This window comes from Suricata suricatta, chromosome 10 (assembly GCF_006229205.1).
Source record: "Suricata suricatta isolate VVHF042 chromosome 10, meerkat_22Aug2017_6uvM2_HiC, whole genome shotgun sequence".
Classification (NCBI taxonomy): domain Eukaryota; kingdom Metazoa; phylum Chordata; class Mammalia; order Carnivora; family Herpestidae; genus Suricata; species Suricata suricatta.
Genome location: NC_043709.1, coordinates 105,300,413 through 105,315,579, shown reverse-complemented (window position 1 = coordinate 105,315,579; position 15,167 = coordinate 105,300,413). Strand labels below are relative to the sequence as shown.

Sequence of the window (15,167 nt, the reverse complement as noted above, 5' to 3'; positions counted from 1 at the left end):
TAATATCTTAAAAGCCTTTAAAGAAGAAAAATAATTATCTGCAAAGGAGCAGAATCTGATTTGTATTAGATTTTATCATAGCAATGCTGGATGCAAGAAGTCAATAAGGCAAATTTCCAAAGTAACAAAGGGAAACTAATTTTGAATCTGATTTAAATTTGAATCTAAACAACTAAAATACCCACCAATAACAGGATGATTACATGAGACGCAGTACATTCACGTTACACGCTATCATTCAGCAGTTAAATGTAATACCATCTCTAAGACATTTTGTTAGTGAAAAAGCAAGCTACAGAAATATATATATGTCATTCATGGCTCAACTGGAGAGACAGAATCAGTAAGAAATATATAATAAGAGATTTACTGCAAGGACTTGGCTGGTGCAATTATCAGGGCTGGCAAGGCAAGCCGGAACAATCAGAGGGCAGGCCCTCAGGAAGGGAACTGTCTGCAACTGTCAGGCACAAACTGAAACTGCTGCCTCTAGACAGAACTTCTTCTTCAGGGAAGACACAGGTCTTCTGTTCTCAAGACCTTTCAAATAACTGAATCAGGTCCACCCAGATTACCTAGGATAATCCTCCTTCCTTAAAATAAGCTGGTTATGGGCTTTAATCACATCTACAAAACACCCTTAAAGCAACACCTAGGTAAGTGTTTGATGGACTAACTGGGAACTATATAGCCTAGCCAAGTTAATACATAAAGCTGACCATCTCAATCACGTGTATATGAATAGGTGTATACATTTGTATTATTACATAGATGCACTGTTGCACTGTGTGTGTGTGTGTGTGTGTGTGTGTGTGTGTGTGTGTGTAGACAGAGAGTTCAGGAAAGATGCACACCCAACTGGTAATGATGAAGCAGCGAAAACTGGCAAGTTGAAAAGGGGAAATGTTGTAGGGAGAAGAGGAGATTCACTCTTCACTTTTTATAGTTCCGGTGGGGGATATTGATAATGAGAGAGACACACATGTATAGGGGCAGGAGGTATATGAGCAATTGCTGTACCTTCTGTTTAATTTTTCTGTGTCCCTGAAATTACTCTAAAAAATAAATTATTTTTAAGATTTTATTTTTAAGCAATTTCTACACACAACATTGAGCTCAAACTTAAAAACCCTGAGATCAAGAGTCACATACTCCACCAACTGAGCCAGCCAGACGCTCTTCTACTCTTTTTTTGTGTGTAACAGATGACCTACAAAAAAACAAAACAAAACAAAACAAAACAGCAATCAGCTTGGTAGCAGAGCTTTCATCAACAAATATAAATGTCAAAAGGTAGTGGGAAAATATCTTTTATGTACTTAAAAAACTCATAACTTAGAATTTTATACATAATAAAGTATCATTCGGAGCGCCTGGGTGGCTCAGTCGGTTAAAGCATCTGGCTTCCCGCTTTGGCTCAGGTCATGACCTCACGGTTCGTGGGTTCGAGCCCTGTGTCAGTCTCTGTGCTGACAGCTAGCTCAGAGCCTGGAGCCTGCTTCAGATTCTGTGTCTCCCTCTCTCTCTGACCCTCCCCTGCTCACACTGTCTCTCTCTGTCTCTCAAAAATAAAAAAATAAAATAAACCATTAAAAAAATAAAGTATCATTCAAGAAGAAAGATAATTCAATATATATTCAAATATGAAAAAAGTAAGGGTTTACTCCTTGCTGACATTTGTGAAGAAACTACTGAGGAATATGCAACAGCTGTAAAACTGATTCAAATTAAAATTCTAGCTAACAATACAAGGAAAGCTGATGGCAAGGTATTTCAACTTAAAATAAAGTTATTGGGGGCACCTGGTTGACTCAGTACATTAAGCATCCGACTCTTGGTTTTGGCTCAGGTCATGATCTTGCAATTTGTGAAATCAAGCCCCACGTTGGGCTCTGTGTGCTGACAGAGACGAGTCTGCTTGGGATTCTCTCCCTCTCTCTCTGCCCCTCCCCAACTCATCTTCACCCGTGTGTGCTCTCTCTCTCTCAAATAAATTTTTAAAAAATTATAAAATTTTTTGTTGTTTTGGGAAGAGTACAGAGTTAATAATTAACCTTAGAACTTGTTGGAGACATGCAAAGATAAGATACGTGTTCAGAATTTAAGAGTATCTTTTAAAGGAAACTATGAAAATTAAGAAAAACAAATGAAATAAAGGATAAAAGTAGAAAAAGCAAGTTTGGATAAAAACCTGGTAAACTGATGGCATAAAATAGGATAAGTTCTGAAGAAATAAATAAATTTTTGAAAATTTATCTTTAGAACAGTACCCATCAAAACCTATAGAGTTATTAATTGAGTACTTAAGTGAAAACTCAGAGTTTTAAATGCATTTATTATAAAACAAAAAGCAGTCAACTTAAGTCAGAAAAGAATTTTAAAAGTTGGAAGAAGGAAATAAAGGCAAAGGAGAAATTAAATAAACAATGATCAAAGAATTTTAAAGTAGAGTCAACACTGCAAAATCAAAAGCTGCTTCTCTTAAAAGAGTGGTACATAGAAAAAGCTCTAAAAGCCTTCTTAAGGAAAAAAGAGAGTAGGCACAAATTAATATTAAGGAATGGAAATAGGCCATAAGTACAGATAAAGAACAGATTTTTTAAATTAAAAAAACACCTGAAAATTTTATGATATTTAAAAAATTAACAACATAAACACATTTTTAGAAAAATTACCAAGTTGGCTGAAGAAGTCACTTAAAACCAGATTCACCGTGGTTATCAAACTGAACTGGTTGTCAAACATTACAATATCTTAAAGGCAGTAGGACCCAGATAAATCACAGGAGAGATTTAGCAATCTTTCATGAAGCAGGTTATTTCTGGTTGGCTGTGAAGAGGGAGTAGGAAGACCCTAAGCTCGCCTCTCCCATGGATACAACTAGACAATTCTCACAGCCGTGCAATTAATCCAGATAATGACCCGAAGACTGGCAGAACAAACTCCACAGCCAAAGGCAGAGAAGGTAGGAAGGATGAAGACATGGTCTAGGAGCAAAACAGACCAAGGCCATCCTGGGTGGAGAGGGAGCTGGTGGAGCAGAGAAGGGTGAAAAACAGATTTTCACACTGGGGAGCCAACCAAGGGGGAGGACAAATCCCTATAACCTTTGTCTTTGAAAGAGAGAGGCCAAATTTCATGAGTTCTTACAACCAGGTGCATCTTAGTGGCAGGCTCCAGGCTTAGGCTTGGGGAGAGAAGCACAACAAACAGCCTATGCAGATACAGCATAGAACCAGCAGTTTGAAAAATGCAGGGTGCAGAAAGAAGGGAGAGTGATGTGCTCATATCAGAGTGTGGCCCAGAGAGACAAGGATCATGAAAAGACCCCTCTAAGAACAAAGGAGCGGCAGGTGCCATTTCCTTCCCCAGCTCCCAGCATAAACAACAGCCATCTGTGGGAAACAGTGCTATGTGTATACTCTGTACCCCAGCCCCTCAGGTCCCCAGATCTTCCCTTCCCAGTCATGCAGGGCCCCTCCCCTAGAAGACTGGCCCAAGCCCTGTCCATCCCATCTCTGGATCCACATGATTTGTGGGGCCTCAGTTCCTGCAGCAGCAGAAGCAGGTCTCATTTTGCAAAGAGACAACTGCACACCTTGTTAAATGCATCCCACCCCTGCGAGGGACGAAACACGGTCCACAATGGGCAAAGACAGACTTTGCAGACCACTGGACTGAAGGGAAAAGAGGCCAAAACTCAACAGCAGGGCACACATGAAACACACATAAGAGACATCCCCTGACGCCCCAGGCCCCAGGGAAGAGGGGACACGGCACTGCCGTGCACTACAGTACCTCTTCTTCATAAAGCTATTATTGTTAAGCATAAAAGAAGTAGCTGATTTTCTTAACACAGAGGAATAGATACAATGAGGAGAAAAAATGAGACAGAAATATCTCCCAAATGAAAGGACAGAACAAAAACACAGTAAGATACCTAAGCAAAATGGATATAAATAACATGTCTGATAAGAGAATTTAATGATCATAAAGATACTCACTGGACTTGAGAAATGAGCATAGGACATCAGTGAGACCCCTTAACACAGAGATAAACAACCAATCAGAAATCAAGAACACAACAAATGAAAATAAAAATACACTTAATAGAATAAATAGCAGGCTGGATGAAGCAGAGGAATTAATTAATGATCTAGAAGGCAGAGTAATGGAAAGTAATGAGCAAAAGAGAGGAAAGGAAATTATGCAAACTGAGAACAATCTTAGGGAACTCAGTGATTCCATTAAGTATAATAATATTTGCATTACAGGAGAAGAAAAGGGAGCAGAATTTTATTTGAAGAAGTAATAGCTAAAAACTTCCCTAATCTGGGGAAGGAAATAGATATCCAAATTCAGCAGACATAGAGATCCCCCCCTCCATTCAGCCCAAGGGGGTCTACACCAAGACACACAGTAATTAAAATAGAAAAAACCTGGGTCACCTGGGTGGCTCAGTCAGTTAAGTATCTAACTTCAGCTCAGGTCATGATCTCATGGATTTTGAGTTTAAGCCCCATATTGGGCTCTGTGTTGATAGCTCAGAGCCTGGGGCCTGCTTCAGATTCTATGTCTCCTTCTCTCTCTGCCTGTTCCTCACTCGTCCTCTGTCTGTCTGTCTCTCTCTCTCAAAAATAAATAAACATTAAAAAATTTAATTAAAATTTTTTTTAAAGAATGAAATCTTGCCATTTGCAACAATGTGGATATGCAGATGAAGTTAGAGTGTGTTATGCTAAGCAAAACAAAATCAGAGAAAGACGAATATCATATGATTTCACTCATCTGTGGAATTTAAGAAACAAAAAAGATGAACATAGGAGAAAGGAGTGGGAAAAGAGGCAAACCATAAGAGGCTCTCAACTATAGAGAACTGAAGGTTGATGGAGGGAGGTGGATGATAGGCTAAATGGGTGATGAGTATTCAGGAGGGCACTTGTGTGCTGGGTGTTGTATGTAAGCCATGAATCACTAAATTCTACTCCTGGAAAAAAAAAAAGAATGGGTTTAAACTTAAATGACTATCAACTTAAGATAGACTGCTATATACAGAAGATGTTATATACAAATCTAATGGTAACCACGAATCAAAACCCAGTAATAAATATGCAAAGAATAAAGAAAAAGGAATCCAAATATATCACTAAAGAAAGCCAACAAACCATGAAAGAGAGCAAGAGAAGAAAAGATCAGAGAAAATCTGTATCAACAACCACAAAATACATAACAAAGTGGCAATCGATATGTATCTATCAATAATTACTTTGAATGTAAATAGACTAAATGCTCCAATCAATGACACAGGGTGATAGAGACCCATCATATGCAGCCCACAAGAGACTCATTTCAGACCAATGCAGGTCCAAAGAGAGCAGAGGGAGAAACATTTGTCATGCAAATGGGGTCAAAAGAAAGCCAGGATAGTGATACGTATATCAGACAAAATTGACTTTAAAACAAAGACTGTAACAAGAGACAAAGAAAGACTATATAATAAAAGGGACAATGCAACAAGAGGATATAACAATTGTATTTATGCATTCAAATACTTAAATCAGTTAATAAAAAACATGAAGGAAATAATCAATAGTAATACAGTAATTGTAAGGAACCTTAACACCCCACTTATATCAATGGACAGATAATTCAAACAGAAAATCAAGGAAACCCATGGCTTTGAATGACACACTGGGCCAGATGGATTTAGCAGACATATTCAGAACATTCCACCCTAAAACAGCAGAATACACATACTTTTCAAGTGTACATGAACATTTTCCAGAATAAAACACATATTAGGCCACAAAACAAATCTCAACAAATTCAAAAATATCAGAGTCATACCAGGCATCTTTTCTGACCACAACGCTATGAAACTAGAAATCAACCACAAGAAAAAATCCAGAAAGAGTACAAATAAATGGAGGTTAAATAACACATGACTAAATAATAAATAGGTCTACCAAGAAGTCAAAGAAGAAATAAAAAATTACATGGAAACAAATGAAAATCAAAACCCAATTGTCCAAAATCTTTGGGATACAGCAAAAGTGGTACTAAGAGTGAAGTTTAAAGCAGTATTGGCTTATATCAACAAGAAAAATCTCAAATAAACAACCTAACCTTGCACCTAAAGAGATTAGAAAAAGAACAACAAACAAAATCCAAACCCAGGCAAAGGGAGAGAATAATAAAAATAAGAGCAGAAATAAATATTAAAGGAGTGCCTGGCTGGCTCAGTCAGAAAAGTGTGTGACTCTTGATCTCAGGGTGGTGAGTTCAAGCCCCACGATGGGTGTAGAGATTCCTTAAAAAAAATCTTAAAAATATTTTTTAAAGAAATAAATGATATAGAAACTAAAAAAACAGTAGAACAGATCAATGAAACCAGGAGCTGGTTTTTTTAAAAAGATCAACAAAATTGATAAACCTATAGCCAGACTCATCAAAAAAAAAAAAAACAATTAAAATAAAATAAAAAAGAGAGGACCCAGATAAACAAAACCACTAATGAAAGAGGAGAAATAACAACCAATACCACAGAAATATAAGTAATTAAAACAGAATATTATGAAAACCCACATACCAACAAATTGGGCAACCTAGAAGAAATGGATAAATCCCTAGAAACATATAAATTAGCAAAACTGAAATAAAAAGAAATAGATAATTTGAACAGACCAATTACCAGCAATGGAATTGAATCAGTAATCAAAAAAGTCCCCAAATACAAAAGTCCAGGACCAGTCAGCTTCAAAGGGGAGTTCTATCAAACTAGAAGGCTAATACCTATTCTTCTCAAACTTTTCCAAAAAAAATAGAAAAGGAAGGAAAACTTCCAAATTAATTTTGATGAGGCCAGTATCACCTTGATACAAAATCAAAGACACTACAGAAAAAGAGAACTACAGGCAAGTATCTCTCATGAATATGGATAAAAAAATCCTCAAAAAATATTAACAAATTAAATCTAACAATACATTAAAAAATCACATACCATGATCAAGATTTTATTCTCAGCATAAAAGGGACAAACAATGTGATATATCAGATCAGTAAGAGAAAGGATAAAAACTATATAATCATTTCAATAGATGCAGAAAAACCACTAAAAAAAAGTACAGCATCCATTCATGATAAAAAAACTCTCTACAAAGTAGGTCTATAGGGAACATACCTCAACATAATAAAGCCTTGATCTGAAAAATCCACAGCCAAAATTACACTCAATGGTCAAACACTGAGAGCTTTTCCACTAAGGTCAGGAACAAGACAAGGATATCCACTCTCATTACTTCTATTCAACATACTACTGGAAGTCCTAGCCACAGCAGTGAGACAACATAAAGAAATAAAAGGCATCCAAATTGGTGAGGGAGAAGTAAAACATTTACTATTTACAGATGACATGATACTGTATATAGAAAACCCTAAAGACTCCACCAAAAAATGACTTCTAGAATTAACAAATGAATTCAGTAAATTTTCAGGATTCAAAATTAGTGTATAGAAATCCATTGCATCCCTATACACTAATAATGAAGCAGGAGAAATTGAAATTAAAAAACAATCCCATTTAAATTTAAACCAAAAATAATAAAATATCTAAAAATCAACTTAACCAAAGAAATGAAAGGCCTGTATTCTGAAAACTATAAAAAACTGATGAAAGAAACTCAAGATGACACAAAGAAACAGAAAGACATTCCATGCTCATAGATTGGAAGAAAGAAATATTGTTAAAATGTCTATACTACCCAAATTAATCTACAGATATAATACAATCCCTATCAGAATACCAAAAGCATTTTTCACAGAACTAGAACAAACATCCTAAAATTTGTAAGGAACCACAAAAGACCTTGAATAGTCAAAGCAATCTTGAAAAAGAAGAAGACTAGAGGTATCACAATTCCAGATTCCAAGTTATATTCCCAAGTGATAGTAATTAAAACAGCATGGTTCTGACATAAAAAAGACATGTACATCAATGAAGTAGAATAGAGAAGTCAGAAATAAATCCACAATTATATGGTCAATTAATCTTTGACAAAGGAGGAATGAATATATAATGGGGAAAAGACAGTATCTTCAATAAATGATGCTGGGGAAATTGGACACCTGCATACAAAAAAAGTGAAACTGGTCTATTTCATACACAAAAATAAATTCAAAATAAACTAAAGACCTAAATATGATTCCCAAAATCATAAAAACCCTTGAAGAGATCAAATGCAGTACTTTCTCTGACATTGGCTGTCACAACACTTTGCTAAGTATGTCTCTTGAGGCAAGGGAACTAAAAGTAAAAATAAACTATTGGGACCACATCAACATAAAAAAGTTTCAGCACAATGAAGGAAATAATCAACAAAACTGAAAGGCAACCTTCAGAAGAAGAGAAGATATTTGCAAATGACATATCTGATAAAGGCTGAGTATCAAAAATGCATTAAGAACTGATATAACTCAATACCTCCAAAAATGAATAATCCAACTTAGAAATGGGCAGATGACATGAACAGGTATTTTTCCAAAGAAGGCATCCAGATGGCCAACAGACGCATAAAAAGATACTCAATATCACCCATCATCAGGGAAATGCAAATCAAAACTACAATGAGACATCACCACACACCTGTCGGAATGGCTAAAATCCAAAACACTGGAAACAACAAGTGTTGGTGATGATGTAGAGAAAAAGGAACCCTCCTTCATGGCTGGTAGGAATGCAAACTGTTGCAGCCACTGTACAAAACAGTATGGAGTTTCCTCAACAAATTAAAAATAGAACTATCGTATGATCCAGTAATTGTACTACTGGGTATTTACTCCAAAAATACAAAACACTAATTCAAAGGGATACAAGCATCCCTATGTTTATTATAGCATTATTTACATTAGCCAAATTATGGAAGCAGCCCAAGTGTTCAGCAATAGATAAAAAAGAAGACGCAATACATAAAATGAAATATTATTCAGTTATAAAAAAATGAAATCTTGCCATTTGCAATGATATGGATGAAGCTAGAGAGTATAATGCTAAGCAAAATAAGTAAGTCAGACAAAGACAAATACCATATAATTTCATTCATATGTGCAATTTTAGAAACAAAATAAAAACAAGCAAAGGAAAAAAAAGAGAGACAAACCAAGAAATGGACTCTTAACTATAGAGAACAAACTAATGATTACTAAAAGGGAGGTGGCTGGGTGGGGGATGGCAGAAATGGATGATGGGAATCAAAGAATGTACTTATCATGACAGGAAAATATAATAAAATAAAGAAAAGGAGGGGAAAAAACCAGATCATTTCTATCGTACATAAACTCTTGCAGAGAAAAGAAAAAGAAAGCTACCCTTGTAAGGCTGGTATAATATTGTTGTCCAAATTGGACAATAAAACAAATTTATAGGCCAATCTCACCGATAAACATGAATGCAACAATGCTATATAAACTTTAGTTAATTAATCCACATTATATTCTGACATTTATGGTTTTCAAGCATTCTTCAAGATTGAAGAATAATAATACTATTATTTGCCACATACCTAGATGAAGGAGAGACTCCACATGATCTTCCCAATAGATTAACATATGCAATTTGATAAAAATTTAACTCATTCATGATAAAAATTTAAAAAACCATGATAGCAAACTTCCTTACCTTCATAAAGGTATAAAACTAAAACAAACAAAAATCCCATTCGGTGTGCCTGGGTGGCTCAGTTTATTAAGCATCTGACTTCAGGTCATGATCTCATGGTTTGTGGGTTAAAGCCCCATATCGGGTTCTGTGCTGACAGCTCAGAGAGCCTGGAGCCTGCTTTGGATTCTGTGTCTTCCTCTCTCTCTGCCCGTTCCCCTCTGCTGCTGTGTCTCTCTCTCAAAAATAAATAAGCATTAAAAAATGTTTTTAAATCCCATTTAATCTGAAAATAATTCTAATAATAGTCCTTATTGAATTTCATGTGTTTTAAATAATCTCACATGTGTTAAGTAACTTAATCCTAAGAATCCCATGAGTGAGGTACTATCTTCTCCATTTGACAAGTGGAAAATGTGGTGACCCAGAGAGGCTAAGTAACTTGCTCAAAATCAAACAGGTAGTAAGAGGTAGAGCTGGGCACATTAGCCTCAAAGTCCTCACTTTTAACCAGCATGCCATAATGCCTTGAAAAACAGCCAAGACTGCTGAACTTCCATTGCTTGTGTAGACCATGTACTCCTGGATTGAGTGTGGATTCTGTCTAGCCCTATTTGAGCAGAATCTGTGTAGGCCCTAGAACCTATTTCCTAGGGACACTTTACCCTGAGGTCCCCACATCCATTTCAGCTGTAGAATCATCCTCAGTAGATATCTGAACAGAATCTGTTATTCACACTACTGAAGTCTTTACCCCTTGGGGCCTAATGAGGACCAATACTATCATCATGTTCTTGCTCACAAAAGCCTAACCCTTTTCAGCTTTTGGATTTTCTATACTCTAAGAACTTACTTCACTTGAATGGGATGGAGACCTTTCCTCTGTCACATTACTTTCTGTGGTGGAGATCCATGGCAAAACTACCCACTCTTCCAGGCTACATTTCTCCTACTCTTTTCAGGAAGGTTCCCTTAGCTTTATAAATCCTGTCCCAACACTCACAGTGATTCATTTTCTTCTCAAAAATGTGTAAGCAACCATGTTTGGTGGGACTGAGTGCACTCTCTTTATTACTTCCCCTTGATTTAGGGCTCAGACATTGGTTTTTTTTTTTTTCTAAAATAGTCTTCTATTTTTGTTTTGGGACGGCTGCCACAGGCAGAAGTATGAGGCCAAGGAGTTAGCAAATTATCAAACCACCATTTACCTAACCTTGTCCACCTTCACCTCCATTGGATGAATTCATTCTCTCCCTTTACCCGACATGGATTCGTTCATTTTAGTGCTTCTCCTTTCCCTATGCTTCTCTTCTGAGATTTAACTCTACAAAGTCTAGGTTCCCTAGGGCTCAGGAGATAAAAGAGTCTTTACCTAAGGGACTTTATCACCTGTACACTGACTTAATAATATGTGAAGGAATCTAATCTAATTGTCCAAGTTCTTGACTTAAAAGTCTATTCAGATTTTCAACCACTTTAACTAGCTCTCCTGTTCTTCAAGGGAATATCTCCAAGAGCACCTAGTTACTCAGTTCTCTCCTGGGCTTTGTGCTTTCTCTGGGAACATTACTCTGGTTTCCTCTGTTAGATTTAAAAATAAAATTTTTTTAATGTTTATTTTTGAGAAAGAGAGACAGAACGCAAGTGGGAGAGAAGGGCAGGGACACAGAATCTGAAGCGGGCTCCAGGCTCTGAGCTGTCAGCACAGAGGCCGATGCAGGGCTTGAACCCACGAACCTCAAGATCATGACCTGAGCCGAAGTCAGACACTTAACTGACTGAGCCACTGAGGCGCCCCTCCTCTGTTAGATTTTTTAAGATTCTGGTCACTCTCTCCAGCCTATTAGTTACTAGATTATTTTCCCCCCTTTTAAAGTCCTACTTCATAAGCTGTCTAGTCTGGTTGTTGCTGTTTTATCCTTTCCATATGTTGAGTGTAGCCTTCAAGATCTCCTCTTTCCTCTTCTGTTGAATGGGTTCTCCCAAATTCCAACACTTCCATTAAGGAAATCTCTGTTTTTCTTTTCTCAGGCATTCTCCAACTTGCCTTCTGCTGTTTCCTGAGCCATCTTTTTAGGCATCACTACACTATTGAATAGGAGAAATTCACCTTATTGTATAAAAGGAATTTAGGGGTGCCTGGGTAGCAGTCAGTTGAGCATTTGACTTTGATTTCAGCTCAGGTCATGATTCCAAGGTCAGGGGATTGAGCCTCACATCAGGCTCCACACTGAGCACAGATCCTGCTTAAGATTCTCTCTCTCTCTCTCTCTCTCTCTCTCTCTGTGTGTGTTCCTCTGCTCCCTACCCTGCTTGCACGTTCTCTCTAAAATAAAATAAAAAAATTTAAGAAATTTAATGAATGACAGGTCACCTGGGTGGCTCAGTCAGTTAAGTGTCTCACTTCAGCTCAGGTCATGATCTCATGGTTTGTGAGTTCGAGCCCCATATCAGGTTCTATGCTGATGGCTCAGAGCCTGGAGCCTGCTTCAGAATTCTGTGTCTCCTTCTCTCTCTGCTCCTCCCCAATTCACACTCTCTCTCTCTAAAAAATAAACATTAAAAATATTTTTTAAAGAAATTTAATGAAAGTCAATGATAAAGTAACTACTTCAAAGAGTTTTACCATCAGCATTATGAACCTCAAATCCATAAAAACCTGAGCTCTCTTGCTTCCAAGCCAATCCCAAATGTACAAGAACTTATCAACTTTCTGTTTGTGTCACAGTTGCTAATGTCCCATTGGACCAAGTAAGTAACATAGCCAAACCCAGAGTCAATGTGGCAGGGAACCATGAAAAGTCATAAGTACTGGGAGCCATGATTCATTGGAAGCCATCAATATCAGAGCCTACCACCCTACCATAATATATATACACGTCTTAATGGTATGTTTCTTTCTGCAACACCACCTACATGGTCAGTTCTTTCTGCTGAAGCTTCTTCAGTTTCTTTCTTAATTATTCATCTTTCACTTTTAGAGCTTCTTCTCAATGACCAATCAATTATTAAATCTCTCCATTTCAATTTAGAAAAGGAAAACTGAGTGATTCCCTAATGCTCTGTAACAGATTATTATATAAGTTAGGAGACACAGCTATACTGTGTTAATTCCAACAAAGAAAAAAGGAAATGGGAAAAAGCTTAAGATAGGGCAGATGAAAAGATGCAAAAAGATACATCATGTCTCATTGAGAACACAGGCCTCTGAGCAGACCCTACAGGATCTACAGAACACATTTCACCCATCGTGTCTGCCAAATTTGAATTATATAATTTCTAGAGCTATGGGAAGACAAATAGGACCACCTAAGTTATGACTAACATTTGAGTGCCTTCTGAGTACCAACTACAGGGATGAATGAGACAGAGCTCTCTGAAGAGCCCATGGTCAAGTGCAGGTAACAAATTATCATATAGCTAAAATACACAGTTAAAACGGAAACATCTTATACATAATAATGGGCAAAACTTTTTTAAAAATAAAAAAATAATGGGAAACTTCCCTTTATTTATATTAAACTCAGTTTGGCTAACCTGAGAGAATAGGTCTTAGAAAAGGAGAAGGGGCGGAGGGAAGCAAAGGAGAAGGAAGGAGAAGAGAAAAAAATGGGGCACAGGGGCTGCTTGAGAAGGACTGGGGAACAGAAGGAAATGGCTTCTACATGGTGAAAGGAGATAAAAGGCAATGCTTTGCCTGCTTCATTTTAACTAGACTGAAGGTGGATAAGAAATAGACTAGAAAAGATTTTAAGTCCTAAACTATATTCTTTAATTCCCAATACCCATCCCCTTCTCATACAAAAGGCATTTTCAGAAGTATAGAGAGTCCTATGCTGGCACAGTAGACACTATTCTCAGATTGAAGGCCAGAGGGTCTTCCTGAGTTGAAAGGAAGAGCCTTTAGAGACTTCCTTAATTAGAACCCAGGTCACCTCTAGCCATGTTATAGCTTCAGCTGGAGAAGTGTAGAGCTCTGAAATCAATCTTTCACAGCCTTTCAGGCTTTGATAACTCAAAAATAGCTGATGAGCTCATTTTAAAAACACCACATTCCTTTTATGGAATGATAAAGAAAAACTGGTGGAAAATAACTAATAGTGGTATTTTTTGTTGACATTCTAGACCCGCACAAACATTAGTCATCTAGATAACAAGATTAATAAAATAATCTAGAATCAATAATCTATAATGAAGAAACTGGATAAATCCCAAGGCACATATTTTACTATAGAATTTATTAGTACTTCACAGTGGCTGATTTAGGAGCAATTGTAGAAATTTACTGGTTGTGTTTTGAGATGAAAAACATACACTGATGTTGTGCTAAAGAAATACTTTATAAAGATGGGCAAGAACAGGCCCTGTGTTTGGATGTGTACATTATAGAGCACTTCTGAGGAACTTTACCCTCACATTTCATCTTGAATGTTTAGGACATCAAGTGAGTCATTCTTTCCATAATGTAGATATGGCTCAACAAATGAAATTCAGTTCCTCTATCTACAGACTTTAAATGTGACACAGAAGCCACTAGGATTATAGCACACAAGTGATGAACTCAAGATGTAACTACAATTAGGACTTGGAACAAACAGATCAAAGAGAGAAGGAACCCTCAATTCCATTTACCATAACTTTTTAAATAGAAAACGGGTGCCATCTTGTGGTTATTTTAATAAGGTTGCTCTTAAACAATGATTTTTCTGGAGAGGCAACTTAAAATCTATGCGTTTCTCCTTGAAAATACTGTTAAAGATAATCTTTCTTAAACTCTTGGACATGGTACTCTTACAATCTGGAGATTTCATTAAAATGCTAGACCTACCCACATAAAAACACAATCACAATAATGCTAGGTGACTACCAATCATGGAAAACACAGCAAGCAATTTTCATAATTCTTAAGAACCGCTCAGGGCCTGCCTTTCGGTTGCATGCATGTTAAAAGCTAGGTGACGGTTTTCATCAAAATGGTGACATGAGGGGTGCCTGGATGGTTCAGTCGGTAAAGCGTCCAGCTTCGGCTCAGGTCACGATCTCACGGTTCATGGGTTTGAGCCCCGCGTCGGGCTCTGTGCTGACAGCTCGCAGCCTGGAGCCTGCTTCAGATTCTGTATCTCCCTCTCTCTCTGACCCTCCCCTGCTCGCTCGCTCTCTCTCAAAAAATAAAAAATAAATTAAAAAAAATTTTTAAACAAGTGACATGAACATAGGGACCCTCCATCCTGGGACCTGTGGAATAGACCAAAGATAAACGCTCACTCTTCCTTCTAACTATTTACAAGGAGAATGTATGTTAATGTTCGTAGTTAGCAAAAAGAATCACTAAACCAAGTGTGAACCAGGTGTACCTTACCGAAGAATTGTGCCACTGGACGATCCCCAGAAAGGTTACACCACGTGTGTGTGTGTGTGTGTGTGTGTGTGTGTGTGTGTTTGTACAAGTCAAATTCTCCCAACAAAGTGTAAGTCTTGTAGAAGAGGCATCCATCTTACTGTCAAGAAGTACTTG

At 37.2% G+C, this 15,167-nt stretch overlaps 1 protein-coding gene across 1 annotated transcript in view; it reads left to right on the top strand.

Annotated features, from left to right (window-relative positions):
• The window catches only part of PTCHD3 (patched domain containing 3), a 31,056-nt gene that overhangs the window by 1,354 nt on the left and 14,535 nt on the right, over positions 1-15,167 (top strand). The gene's annotated exons all lie outside the window — the stretch shown is intronic.